This window comes from Triticum aestivum, chromosome 1A (genome assembly GCF_018294505.1).
Source record: "Triticum aestivum cultivar Chinese Spring chromosome 1A, IWGSC CS RefSeq v2.1, whole genome shotgun sequence".
Taxonomy (NCBI): Eukaryota; Viridiplantae; Streptophyta; class Magnoliopsida; order Poales; family Poaceae; genus Triticum; species Triticum aestivum.
This window is the reverse complement of record NC_057794.1, coordinates 190,818,385-190,834,625: the sequence shown is the minus strand read 5'-3', so window position 1 is coordinate 190,834,625 and position 16,241 is coordinate 190,818,385.

Genomic DNA, 16,241 nt, shown 5'->3' with positions numbered 1-16,241 from the left:
CGGCGTGCGGCTCCCGTGGTAACGAGGGCGGTCGTAGGTGGGGTATCGAAGTACCAGATAAGCAGGTGATAGTCATGAAATGACTCAAGCAAAGGGGCAGGTTAGCTCAGATAGATGCAAGAACGATACATGCCACTGGGACGGACCCGACAGCCTGGGGATGATGCAGCCTGAGGGGTGCCCCCATCAAAGTAAGCTAGAGATGCAAAAGGATACATGTCGCAGGGATAAGCCCGTGCGACTTGGGGATGATGCTGCCCGAGGGGCGCCCCCAACTGGATGAACTGGAAAGAGTCACCAGAGACAGTAGCCGGAGTGGTGTTGGAGTAGCTGAATGTGTGTTCTGAAGGAGTCATTCCTCACGAGCCGCCAGGGCCCTGGGCCTCAGGAGGCTCCGGGGGCTCGGGTGGTTCCTTGTGGACCGTTCATACGTCTCCAACGTATCTATAATTTTTGATTGTTCCATGCTATTATATTATCTGTTTTGGATGTTTAATGGGCTTTATTATACACTTTATAATTATTTTTGGGACTAACCTACTAACCCATGGCCCAGTGCAAATTGCTGTTTTTTGCCTATTTCAGTGTTTCGCAGAAAAGGAATATCAAACGGAATTCGAACGAAATGAAACCTTCGGGAGAGTTATTTTTTGAACAAACGTGATCCAGGGGACTTGGAGTAGACGTCAAGAAAGGAGCAAGGAGGCCACGAGGCAGGGAGGCGCGCCTGCCCCCCTGGGCGCGCCCCCACCCTCGTGGACACCTCGCAGCTCCATCGACCTACTTCTTCCTCCTATATATATATATATCCATATACCCCGAAAACATCCAGGAGCACCACGAAACCCTATTTCCACCACCGCAACCTTCTGTACCTAAGAGATCCCATCATGGGGCCTTTTCCGGAGCTCGGCCGGAGGGGGAATCGATCATGAAGGGCTTCTATATCAACACCATAGCCTCTCCCATGATGTGTGAGTAGTTTACCACAGACCTTCGAGTCCATAGTTATTAGCTAGATGGCTTCTTCTCTCTATTAGGATCTCAATACAATGTTCTCCTCGATCTTCATGGAGATCTATTCGATGTAACTCTTTTTGCAGCCTGTTTGTCGAGATCCGATGAATTGTGGGTTTATGATCAAGTTTATCTATGAACAATATTTGATTCTTCTCTGAAATCTTTCATGTATGATTGGTTATCTTTCCAAGTCTCTTCGGATTATCAGTTTGGTTTGGCCTACTATATTGATCTTTCTTGCAATGGGAGAAGTGCTTAGCTTTGGGTTCAATCTTGCGGTGTCCTTTCCCAGTGACAGCAGGGGCAACAAGGCATGTATTGTATTGCTTGAGTTTATGCCTCTACATCATGTCATCTTGCCTAATGTGTTACTCTGTTCTTATGAACTTAATACTCTAGATGCATGCTGGATAGCGGTCGATGTGTGGAGTAATAGTAGTAGATGCAGAATCGTTTCGATCTACTTGTTGCGGAAGTGATGCCTATATACATGATCATGCCTAGATATTCTCATAATTATGCACTTTTCTATCAATTGCTCGATAGTAATTTGTTCACCCACCGTAATACTTATGCTACCTTGAGAGAAGCCACTAGTGAAACCTATGGCCCCCAGGTCTATATTTTATCATATAAGTTTCCAATCTATTTTATTTTGCAATCTTTACTTTCAATCTATATCATAAAAGTACCAAAAATATTTATCTTATTAATATTATCTCTATCAGATCTCACTCTCGTAAGTGACCGCGAAGGGATTGACAACCCCTTTATCGCGTTAGTTGCGAGGTTCTTATTTGTTTGTGTAGGTACGAGGGACTTGCGTGTAGTCTCCTACTGGATTGATACCTTGGTTCTCAAAAACCGAGGGAAATACTTACTCTACTTTGCTGCATCTCCCTTTCATCTTCAAGGGAAAACCAATGCAGTGCTCAAGAGGTAGCAAGAAGGATTTCTGGCGCCGTTGCCGGGGAGATCTACGCAAAAGTCAAGACATACCAAGTACCCATCACAAACTCTTCTCCCTCGCATTACATTATTTTCCATTTCCCTCTCGTTTTCCTCTCCCCCACTTCACGCTTGCCTTTTCTTCGACCATCTTCTTTTCGTCTTTTCTTTTGCCTTGATGTCTTACTTGGCTCGTTTGCCAGTTTGGTTGGAATAATTGTTTATTTATTGCTAAACAGATAACCTAAGATCTATAGATCCTCATTCGCTTGATACTCTTTTTAAGTGATCAAATTACGATGAACCAATTGCTAGTGTGTTTTGTGCACTAGATTATCGTTATGAGGTTTTGCTTGAAATTCATGAATCTGAAAATTGTGATGAAGTGATTCTCGATGGATCTTTGAATAAAAATCATGATTGCAATGATGTTATTATAAATCCTATTAACGTCAATTGTGCTAATAATATGCAAAACCCTAAGCTTGGGGATGCTAGTTTTGCTATGTCCACTACTTGTTGCAATGATCATGATTGGGGTGATTCTTCTTATGATATTGAAAAATTATTTAAGCCCCATGATGAATATAAGATTTATAATAGTGTTTGCAATATTATTGAAAGTGGGTTTGGAAGAGTGTCAACTTTAGATCCCACATATTTGGAGAATTTTCAATCTTATGAAGTTTTTGATAAAAGTGGGTTTGGAGAGGTCATGACTTTAGTTAATGATAATCCCACTATTTTGAAGAGTGTCGACTTCGCATGCATGTGGATTGTGTTAAGAATATGTTTTGTGAGAGCTATATTGTTGAATTTTCTTATGATCCTACATGTAATTATTATGAGAGAGGAAAATATGGTTGTACAAATTTTCATGTTACTAAATTACCTCTCGTTATGTTGAGATTGCTATTGTTTTTTCTGCTTCCTTGCATATGCTAGTTTCTGCTTGCCTTCATAATTTGTTTGCCAATAAAATTCCTATGCATAGGAAGTATGTTAGACTTAGATGTGTTTGTCACATGCTTTATGATGCTCCTTTTGTGCTTCAATTCTTGTCTTTCATGTGAGCATCATTAAAATTATCAATGCCTAGCTAAAAGGCTTTAAAGAAAAGCGCTTGTTGGGAGTCAACCCAATATATTTAATTTATGTTTTTTAATAAATAATTCATCTAGCCTATGTTTAGATGTGTTTTTAGGCTTTTAATTAGTATTTGTGCCAAGTAGAACCTTTGGGAAGACTTGGGGGAAGTTTTTGCGACCTTGCTGTAAAAAACAGAAACTTTAGCGCTCACAAGATTTGCTGCCATTCTTTACTGGAGAGTGCGATAAGGTTGATTCTTTTTGCAGATGATTAATAGACATATTCTTCACGTCCACCAATTTATTTCAGAATTGTTTGGGTTACGTAAGTATTCTAAACCTACTAATTACTACATACTATTTTGTTTTTGACAGATTCTGTTTTTCATGTGTTGTTTGCTTATTTTGATGCATCTATGGCTAGTATCGGAGGGTATGAACCATAGAGAAGTTGGAATACAGTAAGTTTAACACCAATATAAATAAAGAATGATTTAATTACATTACCTTAAGTGGTTGTTTGTTTTCTTATACTAATGGAGCTCATGAGGTTTTCTGTTTAGTTTTGTGTTGTGAAGTTTTCAAGTTTTGGGTAAAGGTTTGATGGATTATGGAATAAGGAGTGGCATGAGCCTAAGATTGGGGATGCCCAAGGCACCCCAAGGTAAAATTCTAGGACAACCAAAAGCCTAAGCTTGGGGGTGCCCCGGAAGGCATCCCCACTTTCGTCGTTTTCCATCGGTAACTTTACTTGAGGCTATATTTTTATTCACCACATGATATGTGTTTTGCTTGGAGCGTCTTGTATGATTTGAGTCTTTGATTTTTAGTTTACCACAATCATCCTTGCTGTACACACCTTTTGGGAGAGCAACACATGAATTGGAATTTATTAGAATACTCTATGTGCTTCAATTATATCTTTTGAGCTAGATAATTTTGCTCTACTGCTTCACTTATATCTTCTAGAGCACGGTGGTGGTTTTATTTTATAGAAATTATTGATCTCCCATGATTCACTTATATTATTTTGAGAGTCCTATAGAACAGCATGGTAATTTGCTTTGGTTATGAAATTATTCCTAATATGATAGGCATCCAAGATGGGCATAATAAAACCTATCATAGAAAGTGCATTGAATACTATGAGAAGTTTGATATTTGATAATGATATAAAGATGGTGATATTAGAGTGTGCTAGTTGAGTGGTTTTGAATTTTAGAAATACTTGTGTTGAAGATTGCAAGTCCCGTAGCATGCACGTATGGTAACCGTTGTGTAACAAATTTGAAACATGAGGTGTTATTTGATTGTCTTCCTTATGAGTGGCAGTCGGGGACGAGCGATGGTCTTTTCCTACCAATCTATCCCCCTAGGAGCATGTGTGTAATGCTTGGTTTTTGATGACTTGTAGATTTTTGCAATAAGTATATGAGTTCTTAATGTTGAGTCCATGGATTATACGCACTCTCACCCTTCCATTATTGCTAGGCTCTTCGGTACTGTGCATTTCCTTTCTCACCTTGAGAGTTGGTGAAAACTTCGCAGGTGCATCCAAACCCCGTGATATGATATGCTCTATCACACATAAGCCTCCTTATATCTTCCTCAAAACAGCCACCATACGTACCTATTATGGTATTTCCATAGCCATTCCGAGATATATTGCCATGCAACTTTTCACCATTTCATTTATGACACGCTTCATCATTCCCATATTGCTTTGCATGATCATGTAGTTGACATTGTGTTTGTGGCAAAAGCCACCATTCATAATTTATCAAGTCTCTTGATTCATTGCCCTTCCCGGTACACCGCCGGAGGCATTCATATATAGTCATATTTTGTTCTAGTATCGAGTTGTAATCATTGAGTTGTAAATAAATAAAAGTGTGATGATCATCATTAATAGAGAATTGTACCAAAAATAGAGAAAGGCCAAATAAAAAAGACCCAAAAGAGAAAAAAAGAAAAAAAGAAGAAGAAAAAGCGACGATGCTACTACCCTCTTTTTCCACACTTGTGCTTCAAAGTAGCACCATGATTTTTATGATAGAGAGTCTCTTGTTTTGTCACTTCCATATACTAGTGGGAACTTTTCATTATAGAACTTGGCTTGTATATGCCAACAATGGGCTTCCTCAAATGCCCTAGTTCTTCATGCTAGCAAGTTGGATGCACACCCACTTAGTTTCTTTTATTGAGCTTTCATACATTTGTAGCCCTAGTGCATCCGTTGCATGGCAATCCCTACTCATTGCATTGATATCAATTGATGGGCATCTCCCTAGCCCGTTGATTAGCCGCGTCGATGTTAGACTTTCTCCTTTTTGTCTTCTCCACATAACCCCCATCATTATATTCTATTCCACCCATAGTGCTATATCCATGGCTCACGCTCATGGATTGCGTGAAAGTTGAAAAAAAATTGAGATACCTAAAGTATGGAACAATTGCTTGGCTTGTCATCGGGGTTGTGCATGATGAGAGCATTCTTGTGTGACGAAAATGGAGCATGACCAAACTATATGATTTTGTAAGGATGAACTTTCTTTGGCCATGTTATTTTGAAAAAGACATGATTGCTTAGTTAGTATGCTTCAAGTATTATTATTTTTATGTCAATATTAAATTTTGTCTTGAATCTCTCAGATCTGAATATTCATGCCACAATAAAGAAAATTACATTGAGAATTATGCTAGGTAGCATTCGACATCAAAAATTCTGTTTTTATCATTTACCTACTCGGGGACGAGCAGGAATTAAGCTTGGGGATGCTTGATACGTCTCCAACGTATCTATAATTTTTTATTGTTCCATGCTATTATATTATCTGTTTCGGATCTTTATTGGGCTTTATTATACACTTTTATATCATTTTTGGGACTAACCTACTAATCCAAGGCCTAGTGCAAATTGTTGTTTTTTTGCCTATTTCATTGTTTCGCAGAAAAGGAATATCAAACGGAATCCAAACGGAATGAAACCATAGGGAGAGTTATTTTAGGAACAAATGTGATCCAGAGGACTTGGAGCAGACGTCAAGAAAGGAGCGAGGAGGCCACAAGGCAGGGAGGCGCACCCGCCCCCTGGGCGCGCCCCCCACCCTCGTGGGCCCCTTGCAGCTCCTCCGACCTACTTCTTCCTCATATATATATATATATATATATATATATATATATATATATATATATATATCCATATACCCTGAAATCATCTAGGAGCACCACGAAACCCTATTTCCACCACTGCAACCTTCTCTATCCAAGAGATCCCATCTTGGGGCCTTTTCCGGAGCTCCGCGGAGGGGGAATCGGCCACGGAGGGCTTCTACATCAACACCATAGCCTCTCCCATGATGTGTGAGTAGTTTACCACAGACCTTCGGGTCCATAGTTATTAGCTAGATGGCTTCTTTTCTCTCTTTGGATCTCAATACAATGTTCTCCTCGATCTTCATGGCGATCTATTCGATGTAACTCCTTTTTGCGGTGTGTTTGTCGAGATCCGTTGAATTGTGGGTTTATGATCAAGTTTATCTATGAACAATATTTGATTCTTCTCTGAAATATTTGATGTATGATTGGTTATCTTACCATGTTTCTTAGAATTATCAGTTTAGTTTGTCCCACTAGATTGATCTTTCTTGCAATGCGAGAAGTGCTTAGCTTTGGGTTCAATCTAGTGGTGTCCTTTCCCAGTGACAGCAAGGGCAGCAAGGCACGTATTGTATTGTTGCCATCAAGGATAAAAAGATGGGGTTTGTATCATGTTGCTTGAGTTTATGCCTCTACATCACGTCATCTTGCCTAATGCGTTACTCTGTTCTTATGAACTTAATACTCTAGATGCATGCTGGATTGCGGTCGATGTGTGGAGTAATAGTAGTAGATGCAGAATCGTTTCGGTCTACTTGTTGTGGACGTGATGCCTACATACGTGATCATGCCTAGATATTCTCATAATTATGCACTTTTCTATCAATTGCTCGACAGTAATTTGTTCACCCACCATAATACTTATGCTATCTTGTGAGAAGCCACTATTGAAACCTATGGCCCCATGGTCTATCTTTTATCATAAAAGTTTCCAATCTATTTTATTTTGCAATCTTTACTTTCAATCTATATCATAAAAATACCAAAAATATTAATCTTATTATTATTATCTCTATCAGATCTCACTCATGTAAGTGGCCGTGAAGGGATTGACAACCCCTTTATCGCGTTGGTTGCGAGGTTCTTATTTGTTTGTGTAGGTACGAGGGACTTGAGTGTTGTATCCTACTAGATTGATACCTTGGTTCTCAAAAACTAAGGGAAATACTTACGCTACTTTGCTGCATCACCCTTTCCTCTTCATGGGAAAACCAACGCGGTGCTCAAGAGGTAGCAATCGTCACCATCTCTGCCAGAACAGCATGATGCCTGGCCTCCTGAGTCGCCCGAATGCTCCGCGGGTGATGCTGGAAGGCGGCAGCCATGCTCGGCAAGCCAAACGGCATGCGAACGTAGCTATGAGGTGGACCCTCACACCGACCAATGCGCGAAGGCCAGAAGCGCTCTTGAGATGCAACCCTATTGAGCCCTGGAATGTCGACATAGACGCGCAGCCCGCCATCCTCGCCAGGAAGGGGAGCTACGCCGGGTGGTGGGTGGTGGTCGCCACGTATGGCCCTTGCCTCTTGAAGCTCCTGGGTCGCCTTGATGATGAACTCCTGAGCACCAGGCGCTCCTTGCCCACAGCCCTTCTGAGGGAAACGTGCGGTGAAGAACGCCTCCACATGGTGCCCGAGCGCCTCCCTCGTGATGTTGGCTAGGTCCAAGGCCCTCAGAAGAGAGCCCCTGAGCCTTTCCCGAGGAGTGCATCGGGTGCGCCTTCCTATGCGAGGGAAGGAGGCGCCCCAGCTGTGGGCGCGGATCCTGAGGTGGTGCCGCTAGAGACACCGCTCTCCTGAGGCCCTGGGAGGAGTAGCTGCTTCTTCTTCTTCTTGGGGATGGCCTCAGGAGGGTACGGGGTGCCTTCGTTGTCGGGGTCTTCAATCGCAGCGGCTTGGAAGGCGCGCTCAAGGGAGCACACCGCATCTCTTTCTTCGTAGGGGACCATGATGACTCCGCCACTCCCTGGTATCTTGAGGACGTTGTAACCATTGTGGGTTATTGCCATAAACTTGGCCAATGCCGGATATCCAAGGATGGCATTGTACGGTAGACGGATGTGGGCAACGTCGAAGTCGATGAGCTCGGTGCGGTAGTTGTTACGCTGGCCGAAGGTGACAAGGAGGCGAACCTGCCCTATCGGGGTGTTGGAGCCGTCGGTCATTCCTAAGAAAGGATTGGTAGGCTCTAGCTGATCGTATGGCACTTGAAGGCTGTCGAACGTCTCGACAGACAGGACATTGAGCCTTGCGCCGTCGTTGATGAGGGTCTTGGTGACTAGGACGTTGCTGATGACGGGTGAACAAAGCATCGGAAGGATGCCCACGGTCGCCACGCACTTGAGCTGGTCCGCCAAGCTGAAGGTGATGGCGCACTTGGACCACCTGAGCGGGCGTGTGGCCTCGAGCCTGGGAAGGGCCGCGTTCACCTCACAAGCAAACTGCTTGAAGATGCGCGGAGGCTGGGGCCTGAGCACCACCGGAAGCAGGAGATAGCGCGTGGCTCCTGGAAGCCCCCAGCCCCATCATCCTGATGGTGGTCGCCGTTCCTCCTAGGTGGTGCCGGCAGCGGAGGAAGGCCAGCATTGCCCTGAGAACAGTTCTCACGAGGCTGGTCCCTCCAGGCGCCCTCGCGAGGCTGGTCCTCGCGAGGCCGGTTGTGCCACTTCGTCCTCCTCCTCGGCCGTAGCCCCGGTCGTTGTGCTCGGGGCGCCGGCCGAAGCGTCCATCTCGAATGGCCTTAAGCTCTTGGGAGTCACTGGTGTTGTGGCTATGTATGTTGTGGAAGGCACAGAACGGACGACTGCCCATAGAGGACTCGGGGTGGTCCCGGACGCACTTTGTGTCCGGCTCTGCCGCCAGCACGGCTAATCCCTTGCGCTTCACGTCCTCGGACTCGCCTTTCTTCTCTTCTGGGTCGGCAGCAGGGCGCTCGAGGAGGAAGAGGCGCCCCTCCTCAGCTCTTGCACACTTGGTTGCCATGTTGAACATCTCCAGGGCCGAGCATAGCTCCTCGTGGATGGTGAGCTCCTCCTTCATCTTGACGTTGCGGACGCCATCGGAGAACACAAAGATGATGGCCACGTCTGTCACCTTGGGGATCTTGAGGCGGACGCTGTTGAAACGATGGATGTACTTTTGTAGGGTCTCCCTCGTTTGCTGATTTATGCGCCGTAGGTCGCCTATGGCTGGCGGGCAGTCCTAAGTGCCCTGGAAGTTGGCAATGAAATGCTTGCGAATCTCGCCCCAGGAGGAAATCGATCTCGCGGGCAGGTTTAGGAGCCACAAGCGCATGCCATCCTTGAGGCCCATGGGAAACCAGTTCACCATGACCTTCTCATCTCCGTTGGCTGCCTCGATGCTCAGCTCATAGAGCTGCAAGAACTCCGCGGGGTCGGGGGTGCCGTAGCGCGGAGTCAGGTCCGGCTTGAACTTGCGTGGCGAGACGACGGTGCGTAGCTCGGGGGTAAAGGCTCGGCAGCCTGCTGTGGTCACTGGAGCCCATCATGGTGATGGATCCTAGTCTTGGTACCCACGCACCGCCACCACCAGCGGCGCGTGGTCTTAACATGGTGGTGCGGGGAGTGCAGGAGTGTTTTCTTGTGGTCGAGCGACCTCCTGGCAGCTTCCTTCTTCATGCGCGGGCGCACGGCGTGGCGGATCACGCCGCGGGACCGCGCGTGTTGCGGCGACGACACCGTATTGATGCGGAGGAGGTGGTGGCGCTTCGTGAGCTACGCATCTCGGTGCGAGGGCGTCGTCTTGATGCGGAGGTGGCAGAGGCGCCCCGTGAGCTACGTCGCCCGCGGCTGGAGGTGGGCGAGGCCACGAGAGGGATGGTGCAGGAGAGCCCCCAGTGGCACTGACGAGCTCGGCGATGTGGTCCAGGTAGTCCTCATAGAGGTCATCGACCGGGCGGTAGCACCAGAGCTCGCGTTCCATGAGCGGTGCGGCCTGTGTGTCTGTGGGTGCGCGGCGGGCGTGGGACGACAAGCCGGCCGGAGTCAGCGACGGGGTGGCGGTGCGGCCATCCTACCGCACAGAGTGGTGCAGTGATGACGCTTGTTGCTCGTTCACTGCCGGGCCAGTGGCGGCGTTGGCAGCGGGTGATGGAGAACGGCGGGGAGGTCTGCCAACGGGCACCGTTTGAGTGACGCGGGCAGCAAGGGTGGCGCGGCGCTCAGCATGGGCTCGGCGAGCGTCGGACATGGATGTGATGGAGTAGTGGAACGCGGATCGAAGGAAGAAAAGCTTCAGTGCACCCTACCTGGCGCGCCAAATGTCGGATCACAGGTTCCGGCAAAACCCTTGAGGTTCGAACTCTGGGGTGTGCATGAAAATCTCTCTCCCCCTAGCTCACACTCTCGCCACGATCTCAAAGCCTAGCTCGCCGAACACAAGGAACAAGAGACACAACTGTTTATACTGGTTTGGGTCACCATTGTAGTGTAATATCCTACTCTAGTGTGGTGTGGTGGATTGCCTTGTAGGCTGGGGATGAACAAGTACAAGGGAAGAACATCCTCCTGAGGAGAGGTGTTCTTGAGATCGATGAGCTTGTGTGCTGAGGATGGTCTGAATGATCCAGCCAAGATCAGATCTCGGTACCCCTCCTACGATGGTGGCTAGTCCTATATATAGAGGCCCGGGTCTTCTTCCCAAATATTAGGCGGGAAGGGATCCCAGAATGGCCAATTTGAAGTTGGACAACTAGTACAAGTTATCCTCACAAAAGGTGGTCTTCGCCTACCAAAGGCTCTGGTGGTGACGCAGTTGTGGGCTCTGTGTTGACCTCCGTCCTGCTAGTCTTGGTCTCGTTGCACCAATATGGAAACCTTTGTCTGATACCTCGGGACTCCGCGCTTGCGCCTGCCTCTTTAGCACCAAAGAGGCAACCAGTACTCAGCGCGCACTAGCACTCGCCTGGCGCCCGCCTGGCCTTGGTCATCATGGCTCACACCACGGAAACCTCATGAGGTACCCCTCACCTTGATCTCCCCGCTCCTCATGAGCCAGCCTAGTGAGGCTGCCCCTGAGGAGGCCTTGTGTCGTCCGCCTCGCGAGGCTTGGCCCCTCGCAAGGGTCTTGAGTGTTTGTTGATGAAGATGGGCCGTACCAGGCCGCTGGTGGAGCCACACCCTGGGCCGCAAGCAAGCAAGTCTGGGTACCCCCGTTCCCAGGACGCCGACAAGCTCCAGCCACCATGTCCATGCCATGGCCACGCACGCAAGAACCTACACTCAGCGCCTCCATAGCATGCACATGCACACACCCAAAACCCGAACCCCTAACGCTCCATCGCACCGCACGCACACTCGCCGCCGCACCCAGCTACTTCGCCGATTGTGTCGCGTCGCTGTCGCCCGAGCTGAGCCATGCTCGTGCTCGAGCAGGTCCTGCTACCGCTTACCCTGCTTCTCCTCGCCACTCTTGCCTCGAGCGCATGCCTCTTTCGCACACGCCCACACACGAGCGCGTCAGCTGCATCTCGTGCTCAGCACGCTCATGTTAGAGCAGCGTCCCGTAGCCCGCTGACTGCCCTGTTTCTCAACCATGCCCGCCAAGCTGCTGTAGTCGCCCGCCGTGCCATGCTCAAGTCGAGCGCGAGCTTGAGTTCAAGCCACTGTATGCGCGCATCCTGTAGCTGCACCCTCATCATCTTCCGCACCCCTACCAGCCCTTTGCAGCCACGGTTGCCGCATCTATGCTCGTCTACGTCCCCGACAATCACCGTGAGCCATGGCTCCAAAAGCTCGACCTTCTGCAGTTCGCTCAAGTAACCTGGAGTCCTCATTTCTTTCACGATCACGGGCATAGCCGAGTTGGCTAGCACTGTCGGCATCCGGACCAGAGGTCTTGGGTTCAAGTCCCAGGCTCCCCAGTTTTTGCCCCCTTTTCTTTTCTTTTGCACACACGACCACTTGGGCCTGATTCCTCCTTGTTCGCATGGAGGAAGCTGACCAGTGCCTCTTCCTGGTCCGGAGGAAGGCGGCGCCTATGGTGAAGGTGGGGCCTGATCCCCCGTCGTCATCTACTGGCACTTTCTTCATTTTGGAACAACTTCTTCTTCTTTGCCGGTGCGGCCTCCGGGGTCTTCGGAGCTCCCTTTGCGTCTGGTCGTGCGGCCGTGGCAGCCTTGAAAGCGAGCTTGAGGGCCATGAGCGCGTCCTTGGTGTCCCCCGCTACGGTGAGAATGTCGCTGCTCCCCAGCATCTTCATGACGTTGCAGTCGGGGTGAGTCCCTGCCATGAACTTGGCGAGGGCCGGATACCCGAGAATGGCACTATACATGAGGTCGATGCGGGTGACGTCGAAGTCGATGAGCTCGGTGCGGTAGTTGTCGCGTGTACCAAAGGTGACAGGGAGGCAGATCTGCCCCAGAGGAAATGTGGAACCGCCGCCGACCCCCGAAAAAAGGCCTGGTGGGGAGTAGCTGGCCGTAGGGCACATGAAGCAGGCCGAAGGCCTCCATGAAGAGGACGTTGAGACCAACACCGCCGTCGATGAAGGTCCTAGTGACCGCTATGTTGCAGATGGTGGGGGTGCAAACCATGGGGAGTGCGCCGGCGCTGGCCGTGATCTTGGGGTGGTCCCTGGAGTCGAAGACAAGGTCGGCCTTGGGTGCCGCCCAGCCTGGAGGAGCCCCCCGACGCGACTGGATGACCCCCGCTTGTCAGAAGAGCTGCTTGACGTGGCGGCTTGAGGCGGGCGCCTGCGACCCGCCGAGGATGGCGGGGACGACGTTAGGTGCCGGAGCTGCGAAGCGCGTGGCAAACAAATCGTGCAGCTCCTCCTGGGAGGCCACCGAAGACTCCGGCGGGTTGAGCAACCACGAGTGAGGCGTACCTACAAGAGCCATAGGGAGCTAGTTCTCCATGACCTTGCCATCGCCGCCTGCTGCCCAAACGGCCTCTGCTTATGCCTGGAGGAATTTTGTAGGGTCTGCCACGCTGTCTGCTACCTCTTGAGCATGTGATGGTTTTCCCTTGAAGTGGAAAGGGTGATGCAGCAAAGTAGCATAAGTATTTCCCTCAGTTTTTGAGAACCAAGGTATCAATCCAGTAGGATACTACACGCAAGTCGCCTAGTACCTGCACAAACAATCAAGGACCTTGCAACCAATGCGATAAAGGGGTTGTCAATTGAAAGCACAAGTGCTCCATGGGTAGTTTTGGTAATTAATGATAACATATCTCTTGTTGGACTAATGTTTTCATATAGTATATTTCACACAAGTTCAACAGATGGAGTGGCGTGGACAATAAGATATGGAACCCTTTCAAGATGCTAAAGACAAAGGATTGGTTCAAGCTCAAAAAGCTCAAGACTCTTCATTTTAATTTTGGTGATCCAAGATCACACTGAGTCCATAGGAAAGCCAATACTATTAAAAGGAGGTGTTGCTTAATGGGTTACTTGCTCAAAATGCTTAGTGATATGCTCCAAAACCCTCAACCACTTTCCCATATCCACATATGTCCCAAACCAAAAGTCAAACTAGGCCCCACCGAGTTCAGTTGACATAGCCACTGCCACAAAACCCTAGTCTTTTCGGTCTCACCGATAGGGATCTCAGTCTCACCGAGATGGGATTGCAAACTCGTTGTTTCCCTTCGTAACGTTTCCGTCTCACTAAAATGAGCGAATCGGTCCCACCGAGTTTGCCTCACCAACTCTTTGGTTAGCTTATTACCAAAGTCGGTCTTACCGAGTTTGTGTAATCGGTCTCATCGAGATTACGTTATGCCCTAACCCTAATGAAATCGGTCTCACCGAGTTGACATGTCGGTCCCACCGAAATGCCTAACGGTCACATTTTGAACTAAATCGACCTGACGGAGTTTTCTGATTCGGTCCCATCGAGTTTGGTGATTTGTGTGTAATGGTTAGATTTTGTGTGGAGGCTATATATACCCCTCCACCCACTCTTCATTCGTGGAGAGAGCCAGCAGAACATGCCTACACTTCCATCATACATTTTCTGAGAGAGAACCACCTACTCAGGTGTTGAGGTCAAGATATTCCATTCCAACCATATGAATCTTGATCTCTAGCCTTCTCCAAGTTGCTTTCCCCTCAAATCATCCTTCCACCAAATCCAAATCAGCGAGAGAGAGTTGAGTGTTGGGGACACTATCATTTGAAGCACAAGAGCAAGGAGTTCATCATCAACACACTGTCTATTACCTTTTGGAGAGTGGTGTCTCCTAGATTGTTTAGGTGTCACTTGGGAGCCTCTGTCAAGATTGTGGAGTTGAACAAGAAGTTTGTACGGGCAAGGAGATCGCCTACTTCGTGAAGATCTACCCTAGTGAGGCAAGTCCTTCGTGGGCGATGGCCATGGTGGGATAGACAAGGTTGCTTCTTGATGGACCCTTCGTGGGTGGAGCCCCCCATGGACTCGCGACACTGTTATCCGTCGTGGCTTGAAGTCTCCATCAACGTGGATGTACGATAGCACCACCTATCGTAACCACGCCAAAAATCTCCATGCCTCCAATTGCGTTTGCACACTCCCATCCCATCCCTTTACATTGCTGCAAATTGCATGCTTTACTCTCCGTTGCTCATATACTCTTGCCATGCTTGCTTGATTGTATTATGAATGTTTAAACTTGTGCTAAAACTCTACCTTAACTTGAAGAAAATAAAAACTGCAATTTTTCTTTGTTAGGAGTCTATTCACCCCCTCTAGACACCTCTTCTCGATCCTTTCAATTGGTATCAGAGCATTGGTCTCTATTGCTTTGGTTTAAACACCTTTGGAGGAAGACGGATGAGTCTACATTGTGGAGTCTTAGACGTAGAGTGCCTATTCTTGATGGAGAGTACTTTCATGAGTGGAAAATTGAGATACTTGAGATTTTCAATGAATATCATTTGAACAAGTACATTACTAGCCCTTATGCACCTCATGTTGATCCTTTGCATCCTACACTTGATGAGTCTATTGACATGATCCGTAATCTTAGAACTGTTAATTTAATCACTAGAGGTTTGGCTAGAAACTTGCTTGCTAGCTTGCCTGCTCTTGAATGTGCCTACACCATATGGATATTTCTTTAGGAACGGTTTCCAAACTATTCCTTGCAAAACTTGGATGAAATTCTTCATAAATCTATTGCCTTGAGTAAGATGAGTTCCAACGATCCCAAATTTGGTGACCTTCTATTTGAGCGTACTAATCTTACGAGTGCCAAAGGAGATGTTGGAATCATTAGCAATATCATCTCCGAAGGCATCAGAATTCATAGAGATGACTATTGTGATGACCATTTATCTAATGAATTTCCCTCTCTAGGAATTGGTCCATCACAAGACGATGTTGAACATGGGTACTATGATGAGGATGATGATAGTGACTTTGATCTCGACGAGCCTATGAGACACTTTGGTCTTATGGCAAATCTTTGCGGCTACATGGCTGGAGGAAAGGAATGGGTTCTTGATAGTGGGTGTACCGATCACATGACCGGAGACAAGGATATGTTTTGTGAGCTTGCTGAAAATGATGACCCTCAAAAGTATGTCACTTTTGGTGACAACTCAAAGGGTAAGGTGGTTGGCCTTGGTAAGGTGGCCATCTCACATGATAGCTCTATACGAAATATTATGCTCGTTGAATCTCTTGGCTACAATTTACTTTCCATATCTAGACTTGCTGACTTTGGTTTCAATGTCCAAATTACTGAAGTAAATTGCCAAGTGTTTCATAGATATAATCATAAAATGGTCTATACCGGTACACGTAGAGGTGATCTATATATTGTTGATTTCACTAGAAAGGCTCAACCTAGAACTTGCCTAATTGCTAAATCCTCGAAAGGCTGGTTGTGGCATAGAGGGTTAGGTCATGTGGGGATGCGAAATCTTGATAAGCTTATTAAAGGTGATCACATCCTTGGAGTAAAAGATGTTATATTTGACAAGGATAGATTGTGTAGTGCTTGTCAAGCAGGAAAACAAGTCGGATGAAGTCATCTCGTAAAGAACATCATGACAACGAGGAGACTGCTCGAGCTACTTC